Below are 10,393 nucleotides of genomic sequence, written 5' to 3' on the forward strand. Positions count from 1 at the left end.
TCAAAAAAGGAAGGATGAGAGAACAAGCCATGTAGTTATCTGGGGGGAGAACATTCGAGGCAGTAAACCCAGCGAGTGTGAAGACCTTGGTTCAGTAAGCACAATAAAGAAAAGAGTCTTAACAGCTGATGTCTGTATGAATACGTATATGTGTACAATAATGAGAAATACTGGCTTCTCTTTTAGACAGGCTAGGTGTCAGGTGCCTAAAGGAATACTCAAATGTAAATAGATTAACATAGAAGGCTCTAGATCAGGAGCAAAATCAGTGCAGGAGAAAAAAACTGGAAGCCATAATCAAATACAGTACTTCAAATCCAGTACTCATTTCTCTACACCAGGAGGAAGCAATTTAAATAAACAGCACTTTTGTGTGAAAAGTGCCAATTTGTGCCATGTTGACAATTGCATTTAAAAAAGAAAGATTTGGATTTTATAAGTAGCCCTGATGTTGGTACACTCAATGAACTTCATAAAATGAAAACACATGGTCATATAACCATGATGTAAGCTTATATAGGCCTAACCCTTACATGCTAAATTCATGGACTCAGATGTGGGTTATACTCATTGTGAAAATGTCATTTATCCTTTATCATCAGTGTAGTTGATGTGAGCCTGCCACTTCAGCTTTGACTATGGAACAGAAACCAGGCCTAAAGCGTGGGGACATCTGGTTCAGCAGTTCATTGGAACCCCAGAAAGTAGACTCTGGTTCTGCACAGACTAATACTCTCCTAGAACTGGAAGTGGATTTTTTATTTTAACTACCATTTTGACTTCCAGTAAGATAGGAACTTCTTAAGAGCAGAAACAAGAAAGTCTTCTCAGTTTATCAGGCTCATCTTGACAGTTATAATTATCAGACTATGCCTAATAAACATTCAGGGCAATCAAAACCAAATGGCTGATGAAGTATGGGACAGTGTATGCATTCTTTCCTTCTTTCTGGCTATTCACTAAATGGAGACATTGTTACAGAGAAAATTGTTTCAAGAAGAACTGTACTTGGGGCAGTCCAATTATCAGTTCAAAATCTCCTTAAATTTTATTTTTTATTTATTTTTAAAATATTTATTTATTTGTTTGAGAAAGAGAGAGAGCACATGAGTGGGAGGGGAAGAGGGAGAAGGAGAGAGAATCTGAAGCAGATTCCACACCCAGCACAGAGCCCATTGTGGGGCTCAACCGGGGTTCAATCCCACAACTCTGACATCACGACCTGAGCAGAAACCAAAAGTCAGATGCTTAACCAACTGTCCCACTCAGGTGCCCCCAAAATCTCCTTAAATTCCAATATACATTTCCTTGAATCTCCTTGTTGCAGGAGGAAGGTGGGGATGGGGTGGAAGAGAGGTTAGACTGCTTTGCAATGTCAGCCAAAGGAGTGGGAGAGCTGAGGTGTTCAGGCTAAGGTGAAGGTAAAAAATCCACCTGAGCAAAGGATTTGCCAAATCAGCCCTAGGTAATGGGCAAAGCCACAATCTAAGCAGGGAAATTGAGACTCAAGCTGCCCATTAGGGAATCAGAAAGACTAGAGGTGGGACAAGAGCAGGTGCGAAACTGGGGTACAGAGCCCAGAGTTTGGGTCCTCATAGAGAAGACTGAGTACCAACGGGTTAGGACCAATGAGGAACTCTTGAGATTGGACGCCAACAATGATGCAGATATTGGCTGTCACTTGTGATTTGCTCTTAGGGATCATGGTGCTTATACCAAAGGGGACTGGTTAGTAAATGTGAGCTGCTAGTTTTTAAGAGACATTGGATAGTTATGATCTTTTGTATAGGTTTTCCTTCTCTCAGTTTTTGTTTGCTTTGTTTTCATCTTAGAACACTTTGCTTTAGGTTTTTCCTTTATCTAGAATGTTCCTAGTACCTAGTTATCCCATGAATGACGGACATTCCTACCTGCAATTCAAATCTCACCCAACATGTCACTTCTGGAAAGAACTTTCCCTGACTACACAATCTAAAGAAGCCATCTAGGCCAACAGACACATGAAAATATGCTCAAAATCATTCCTCATCAGGAAATGCAAATCAAAACCACAATGAGCTATCACCTCATACCTGTCAGAATGGCTAAAATCAAAACCAAAGAAACAAGTTGACAACAATATGGAGAGAAGGAACCCTCTTGCACTGTTGGTAGGAATGCAAACTTGTGCAGCCACTGTGGAAGACAGTATAGAGGTTCCTCAAAAAATTAAAAATACAACTCCGTTATGATCCAGTAATCACACTACCGGGTATTTACCCCAAGAAAAAAAAACACACTAATTTGAAGGGATACATGCACCCCTGTTTATTGCAGCATTATTTATAATAGCCAAAGTATGGAAGCAGCCCAAGTGTCCATCGGATAATGAATGGATAAAGATGTGTTATATACAGGGGAATATTATTCAACCATAAAAAAGAATGAAATCTTGCCATTTCAATGACATGGATGGATCTACAGAGTATAATGCTAAGTGAAATAAGTCAGTCAGAGAAAGACAAATACCATATGATTTTACTCTTATGTGGAATTTAAGAAACAAAGAAAATGAACAAAGGGAAAAAAAAGAGACAAACCAAAAAACAGACTCTTAACTATAGAAAACAAACAGCTGGTTACCAGAGGGCAGATAGGTAGGAGGATGGGTGAAATAGGTGATAAGCACTGAGTAATGTATGCAACTTTTGAATCACTGTATTGTACACCTGAAATTAATATAGCACTATCTGTTAACTACAGTGGAATTAAAAAATAAAGAAGCCATCTAGAATCTTCTCTATAGTATCTTTTTATTTTAATTTTTATTATAGGACCCACCACTGCTGACGTTTCTTACTTCCCTCTATGCCTCCTTCACTTCCTACCCTTTGCTCAGCTCCCTGCACTAGACTGTGAGGTCCACGAAGGCATGAACCTTGGCTGACTCACCACGATAGCTGCAGCACACAAAAAGCATATGATTCTTAATATTCCTCAATATTTTAATTAAAGCATAAATGAATGGATTGTTACTGAACTAACTAGTATTTCTTACTTTTGCTTGTTTTAAGGTTTTTTTTTTTGTTTTGTTTTTGGTAATTTATAAAAAGGAGCCATCAAAGGATCTTGCTGCCCCATCCTAGAAGGAGAACGGACCGATATTAATATCCTGACCACCAAATGTCTGGTTATCTCTTGAAGGTATCTGTATTTTATACTATTGCAAATACGTTGTGTTAGTCATTTATGTCTTAGCAGTAAAAGGCTCTACGAAAAACAACTGCTGACTCTTCTCATTTATTCCAACCCCTCAGCAATGCCTCTAAGATTCTTCTAAGAAAGGGGAAACCAGACACCAAATAGATCCTCATATAAAAGCATCTTTCTCATCCTGAATCTGATATTTAAATGGTTGATTTGCCCGTGATGGGTATTAAGGAGGGCATGTATTGCATGAAGCACTGGGGGTTATACGCAAATAATTAATCATGGATCACTACATCAAAAACTAAGGATGTACTGTATGGTGACTAACATAACAATAAAAAAAATTATTATTAAAAAATGAAGATGCTGAAGAGAGAAATGTTTAGTATTCTCATACACAGAAGTGATTTAACTTTATTTCTAAGTTTTTACTTAGAAATTTTAACTTAGGTTAAAATCTTTACTTAGAAATTTTAACTTAGGTTAAAATCTTGAAAAAGGGAAGTATTTTGCATCCTTGACCATTTAAAGAATCTAAACCTAGAGTCAAAATCAGCAGTCTTTCTTAGCCTCCCTCTTACCTAGCTCATAGATCCCGCCCTCTAACCCTACGAATCTCCCGGGGGCACGTTTGAATGTTACAGATGGTGGGCTACTCCGAGACTGTACTGATCAAAGTGGGGCCAAGGCATTTCAGAGCCTGAAATTCTCATTACAGCTAACTTTTAGGAATGGTAATTAAAGTATTGTTTGTAATAGGGAGAGATGGAAAATGATTTAAATATCCTTAAAATGTTGTTTTTACAGCAGAGGTAATGAGACAGAAAAATACTAACAACATATAATAGTATGAAAAGCTCAGGTTTATAGGAAAGAACAAAAACAGTCCTGCTCCAAGTAGATACATTAAAGTTTCCATAGCATGTTCTCATTTTTTCACTTGGAAATAAAATTAGCTGAATTTGACTTCTCTCTGTGACTTCTAATTAGTTTTCCTTTGTGGAGTGTGTGTGAATGACAATGAGTGTGTGAGAGAGAGGTTTTCAGAAGCAGGGCCGCTGTCTGGGACTCCTCCTAGGATGACTCTAGATGCTGAATTTGGAGGTGGCTTACGTTGCCCAGACTCCTAGAGGTGCAGAGCTCTTAGACCTGCTGGCTGAGGAGGAAGTGGACAAAGGAAATATGTCACCATAACCTTGGACTCAGGGCCATAAGCCTTGAAACTCCAAAACCCAAAATGCTGCTAAAAATGGAACAATTGATAAACTCAGAGCACCTTGGGTCTGGTTAAATTTGTCAAATAAAACTGATGGGATTCCCCCCCCCACACACACATATTTAAGAAGGTTGAGGGAGAGAAATGCCCTTCAGGACTTTCGTCATCCTTTCTTGGGCTTGGGCCTGACTGCTCAGGACAAACGGAGCTCTGCTGTGCCCACTGTGGTGTGTCACTACCTGCGCTTTCAGACTAAACTCAGAGGAAAACAAACATCCCACCTAAGGACTTAGTGATGAATTGCTCTGACTGACTGCGTTTTACAGGTCAAGTGGTTTAGGGCCAGGGAAATCCTGTGATCAAATGCAGCCCGAGGGTCGGTCCCGCTGAGCCTCCCGCCCACCTACTGCATTCCCACCTCAAACGCGTGTCAGATCAATGTTCTCCTCACCAAGTCAAGTCTGAGCCGGCCTCGTCAAAACCCTGAGAGCGCAGGGAACCTGTGAGCCCAGGACAGACAAACGCTATCCTCCGAGTTCTAGAGATGGGGAGCGAGAAGCTCCTCTGTGCCTGCTTTGCTACCTTAAGGATGAGCAAAACATAGACCCGAGACCTGGTGTAGCCTAGCTTACTCATATCCCAAGATTTTTAAAAACCCAGAAAGAAACTAAAACGCAGAGTCTATGAGGTTGAATTTTACTGATCTCCATTAGCATTTAGTAAGGACTCAGGATTTTAGTATCCTAGTCCTGTCAAAATTGATATAAAGCAAGTGTATACAAGGACAGAGTCAGGGGGCACCTGGGTGGCTCAGTCAGTTAAGCGTCTGCCTTCAGCTCAGGTCATGATCCCAGGATTTTGGGATTGAGCCCTGCCTGGGGCTCTCTGCTCGGCAGGGAGTCTGCCTCTCCCCCTCTCTCTCCCTCTGCCCCTGCTTTCTCTCTCTCTCTCTCATAAATAAATAAAAATCTTAAAAAAGAAAAAAAAAAAGAGGAGGGCAAAAGCTTAAACCTTTCATTTAAAAAAAAAAAAAGACATTTAAAACAGTGCAAGTCCTCAATACTAGACGGTGGGTGGTGTATGTTGAGAGAGTTTAGACCTTAGAAGGAATTGGAATACACACGAAATAACCAACACATCTGCATTTTCCTTGGAGGAATATATTCAGTAATAAACCTGGTATTTTTATTCTATTCTATTTTATTCTACTCTGTTCTGTTAATTTGGTCAAAGTTAACAAAGGCTGAAACTGCAGTTGCAAATTCACTCCCCCAAGAAGTAAGGAAGTGACCCATTAATTTTAACTTTCTAAATTATAGTTAACAAAAAAAAAAAAAAGAGAAAAAAAGAAAAGGCGATTGAAGCCTTAATGCCATATGGAAATAAGAGCAGAGAGAGAAACTTATTTCCAGTTTTGAATAGGTAATAAAAACAGTTGGTAGGAGGGGAAAATAACATTATACTGTAGGTGGCAGATTATTTTGAAGTAACCATATACTAAGGGGTAAAATTATATGAGGTTTAGAGAAGTTTACTGATTTTCAGATACTCAGTTGGTTAATGGCAAACAGGTTAGTGTAAACTGACCGAAGAAAAAGATATTGTCATTTTCTCCCATCAAATTAAAGAGGATTCTAAAGGTAAACTTGGGTTTTTGTTTGTTTGTTTGTTTGTTTTAATGTCTGTGACATAAACAGTGGTGGATCTCACCTGCCATCAAGCTGGATCGCTGTGGCTAGAACTTGCTGGTAACCACTGTGCTGTACACGTATTTAAAGAGATATTACCTCTTACTTATTTGGTTGGAAGACGGTCATCAACAGACAAGTGCTCTCCTGATACTCACAGGAGGGAGCAAACTAGGAGATCGAATGCTTCTTACCCTCTGCAAATAACTGTCTGAATGCATGGGTCTGTCAGGATTCTAGAAGATAGGGAACACTCCGCAGCTGGGAAAGCGCTGCCTCTTCGTCTCTGATCGTCGGGTGCAAATTATTTAGCAACTGCCACATTATTTATAGGTACGAATTGCACAAATTAATCTCATAAATAATTCATTTTGGGGGCTGTGAATTAAAGTATACTACAGTAAAATAAACATTTATTTCTGCAAAGCTGATATTGATCGTCATTGGATTCAATTTCTTTTTCAAACAAGAGTTTTAGAACACGGCACGCGGCTTTCTAAGGTGTAGAACCGAGCGTGCAGAGTGCAGTGAAGAAAACGAGTGTCCAGATAATCCATGAGAATGCTCTAAAATAGAAAGAGAATTGAAGGAAATGGATCGGGATTTCTGGTGAGAGTTGTCCAGATAATTACATGACTTTTCCAATTCACTTTGGGTATGTAGATAGACACTCGTGTAATAAGTAGAAATCTCCTCATGTGGACAAATTATTAACAATGTCTTTTTTCTTCATGATAGCTCTGAAATATACAGACTTGAAGTCAAGTATTTTGATAGGGAAGATAGTAGGTCTTATGCGAACCGAGTGGCAGGCTGTCAAACAATGTCACCAATCAAATTGCAAGAATATGACTCAGGTATCCCATAATTCATTCTAGACACTTGAGGCAGAAGTAAAAATCTCACTTCCCCACAGTAAGACATAAGAATGTCACTGTGGACCTAAGAGAAAGACAGTCGCAAGTTTGTTTGCTAGTAGACTCCTAGGGAGCTGAACACAAAAATCCAATAAATAATTAGCTCTCCTGTGACAGGCTTCTGAATTACTGTGATACATTAATTGGACAAAATTAGCATGAATTAAGGCAAATAAGTATAACATGTAATTTATTACTTACTAAGCATGGTGCTGCAGTGGAAGCTTCGGATTTCCCTTAAGATTGCTTTAACAGCTATAATGCATTCCTTAATTTACTCTGTGGAAAATCAATTTTTTCAGAGTTCATTAAGCACCAATATGTTATAATGCAACTCTCTAGAGCATAGAGCCTCAATACATTATGCAAATCCATGCCAGTGTGGTACCAATATGTAAATAGCAGTAATAGTATTCTCAGCCTCCTATTGATAAGCTTGACCAGGATAAGAACACCTAGAACTTCAGTCTCTTGACTGTGTATGTTAGCGCTGTTGCGTGCTGTCCTTTGCTAACTATAGTGCCAATATTTCTTGCAGGATGTATCAAAGCTTTTGTCAATGGCTGGCAGTGGAGTCATTTCTTTCTCATCCCATGTCTTGTCTATGCTAAACAACAAATCCACAAGTGTTTAGTAAGTATATAGCATGGGCCCAGTGGAGCCGTTTTAAAATTTTAATTGATTCTATGCCTCATATACCTAATTTGAGCCAGAGAAACAATTTAGGCTATCAAAGTCACAATTTCCTGGAAATGTATCTCCAATCCTCATTTCACTTGGTATCAGTCTATAGAGGTTATATTATTACCCCAAATAAAAAAAACGCAACATGTGATTTGACTGCAAATAATTTTGTAAAAAGCAGTGTATTCAAGAAAAATGTAATGAAGGGGCACCTGGGTGACTCATTCGTTAAGCGTCTGCTTTTGGCTCAGGGCATGATCCCAGGGTCCTGGGATGGAGCCCTGCATCAGGTTCCCTGCTCCACCGGGAGCGCTGGGAGCCTGCTTCTTCCTCTCCCACTCCCCCTGCTTGTGTTCCCACTCTCTCTGGCTCTCTCTCTCTCTGTCAAATAAATAAATAAAATCTTAAAAAAAAAAAAGAAAAATGTAATCAAAAGCAATTTGGTTGGCTCTAAACTTTGATATAAAGAATGTTCTTATAAAAAATTAATGTCCACAATATCTGGTTATTCGAGGGCTGGTGATTTCGGTGCCTTGACAGACAGCAGTTCTATAACCCTTTATGATTCCTTTTTTCTTCCCCAATTTTTTTTCCTGTTTTAATTTCTAGTTAATTTTCCACCACTTATTTCTCTGGGTTATTTATAGCATTAAAAATCAGTTAAATCTCAGGGCTCTGAGGTGGCTCAGTGGTGTAAACACCCAACATCGGACTCTTGATATCAGCTCAGGTCATAATCTCAGGGTTATGAGACTGAGCCCCACAGCAGGCTCTGTGCTGGGTGTGGAGCCTGCTTAAGATTCTCTCTCTCCCTCTCCCTCTGCCCCTTCCACCCTTCGTCTTTCATTTTAAAAAAAGTGAGCTCACTCTTAATGTTCAAATAACAGGATGCTATGGACTAAATTATGTCCCCTCAAGCTTCCTATGTTGGTGTCCTTACTGCCAATATAGTATTTGGAGATGGGGCTCTTGCAAGGTGATTAGGTTAGGATGAAGTCATGAGGGCGGGGCTCTCATGATGCAGTTAGTGCCCTTAATAAAAGACACCAGAGAGTTTGCTTCCTCTTTCTGTCTCTATCATTTGAGGACACAGCGAGAACATAGCCAACTGCAATCCCGGAAGAGGGCTCTTACCAGAATCAACCATGCTGGCACCCTGTTATCACACTTCCAGCCTTCAGATCTGTGAGAAATAAATTTCTGTTGTTGAGGCCACCCAGCCTATTATAGTATTTGGTATGGCAGCCTGAGCCAAGACAGGCTAACAGTTGGAACAGTCTAAATGTACCCAATTTGGTGGATTACATAAATAAATAATATTAATTTTTAAATACTGATAAAGAGTAAAAGGAAATAAGTTAACTCATAACTCAAAATTTGAAAAAAAGGAAAAACTGTTAAATTTAGTAAAAGAATAAAAGAAAAACTACTGAGGTAAAAGCTAAAAACTACTGAAGTAAAAAACTGCTACCTCCCATATAATGTAATTGCCATGAAGAAATCACTAACATATTATCTCAATGAATAGTAGACATCACATTTTCATCACTGAATTCTTAGTACCTAGAGCAGAATGAAGGAGGGCTGGGTTAGGATGCTGGCTGGAGAACTAATCCTTAAGTTTTTAAACATTATTAGGACACCAAAATATTTCTGAAAACATTACAAGATGGTTTTACTGGTATTTCCATATTTTCTCTCAGGGAGAACAGCTATGAGGCAGAAAAAAATATTTGCTATGAACTGGAGGGTGTAATAAAACATGGTGTACTTTCTTAGGCAGTGGGTGTAGTTCTCTCAGGGCTTTGGTTTTGCTGAACGAAGTGTGCATGTGTGGGACCAAACTGACTCACCTGGACTAAGACGCAGTACTTAGCTCTATCTCAGTCTACCCTTGCAGAGTGATAGTCCCTGTCCTCTTTCCCTCATGAAATTCTCAGACTCGACTCTACATATATGGTGAACAAATATTTCAAGAATATCACTGGGAAACGACACCCTAGTGATCATGACTTGCTCTACATCCTACTGTTTCCATGGTTATTTTGTCCCTGCAACACATAAACATTGTTAAGCTGATGTTTTCTGGAATTTTTCAAATCAGTTGGGAAGAAATCAGGTGTTAAGAAGGCTGAGGGAAATTACATTTGCTTGTGAATGGCTTGACTCCCTGGTTTCATGACTTTATATGGACATAGATTATGTGGGGATATCCTGACACTTCTAGAAAGTTCTGATCACATTTAAATTTCGGCAATAAGAGCTCATAAATATTTATTTTACAATGTAAGTTTTATGAATGTGTTTGATAAACAAATATGATGGTAAAGTCAACAAAGCATGATTCAAAAAGTGTTTACAGGACAGACTGTTATGATATATTGTATCAGACCTCTGATTTATAAGGAGTAGCTAGAAATGAATTTACATGATAAAATACAGCATTTAGTGCCTGTAGAGTGTATAAAATGCCAACTCAATCTGTACTGCAGAAGTTTATGTGACTTTTATTACAGGTACTTGGGTTGTTTCTATCTACTTGATAGCTATTTTTTAGGGTCCTTATAACATTCATTTTAAAAATTAATACTCTCAGATCAGATTAAAATATAAGTATCTGGTAAATAACATGTATCATGAACAATTACACTGTGAATGAGAATGTTTTTATGAGTGTAATAGCTATGAAATCTTATGAT

The 10,393-nt window shown here is 38.8% G+C and overlaps 1 long non-coding RNA gene across 3 annotated transcripts in view; it reads left to right on the forward strand.

The window, feature by feature from the left end:
• LOC105238662 overlaps window positions 1-7,824 on the forward strand; it is a 38,869-nt gene extending 31,045 nt beyond the window's left edge. Inside the window, exons 5-6 of one of the 3 annotated variants that reach the window (XR_004628639.1) lie at window positions 3,093-3,183; window positions 6,103-7,824. This is a non-coding gene — a long non-coding RNA (uncharacterized LOC105238662). Of the gene's footprint in view, window positions 1-3,092; window positions 5,247-6,102 lie in introns of those variants that run through there. The other 2 variants (XR_004628644.1, XR_004628634.1) reach the window with 2 other exon arrangements.
• The last annotated feature ends 2,569 nt before the right edge of the window (window positions 7,825-10,393 follow it).

This window comes from Ailuropoda melanoleuca, chromosome 1 (assembly GCF_002007445.2).
Source record: "Ailuropoda melanoleuca isolate Jingjing chromosome 1, ASM200744v2, whole genome shotgun sequence".
Taxonomy (NCBI): Eukaryota; Metazoa; Chordata; class Mammalia; order Carnivora; family Ursidae; genus Ailuropoda; species Ailuropoda melanoleuca.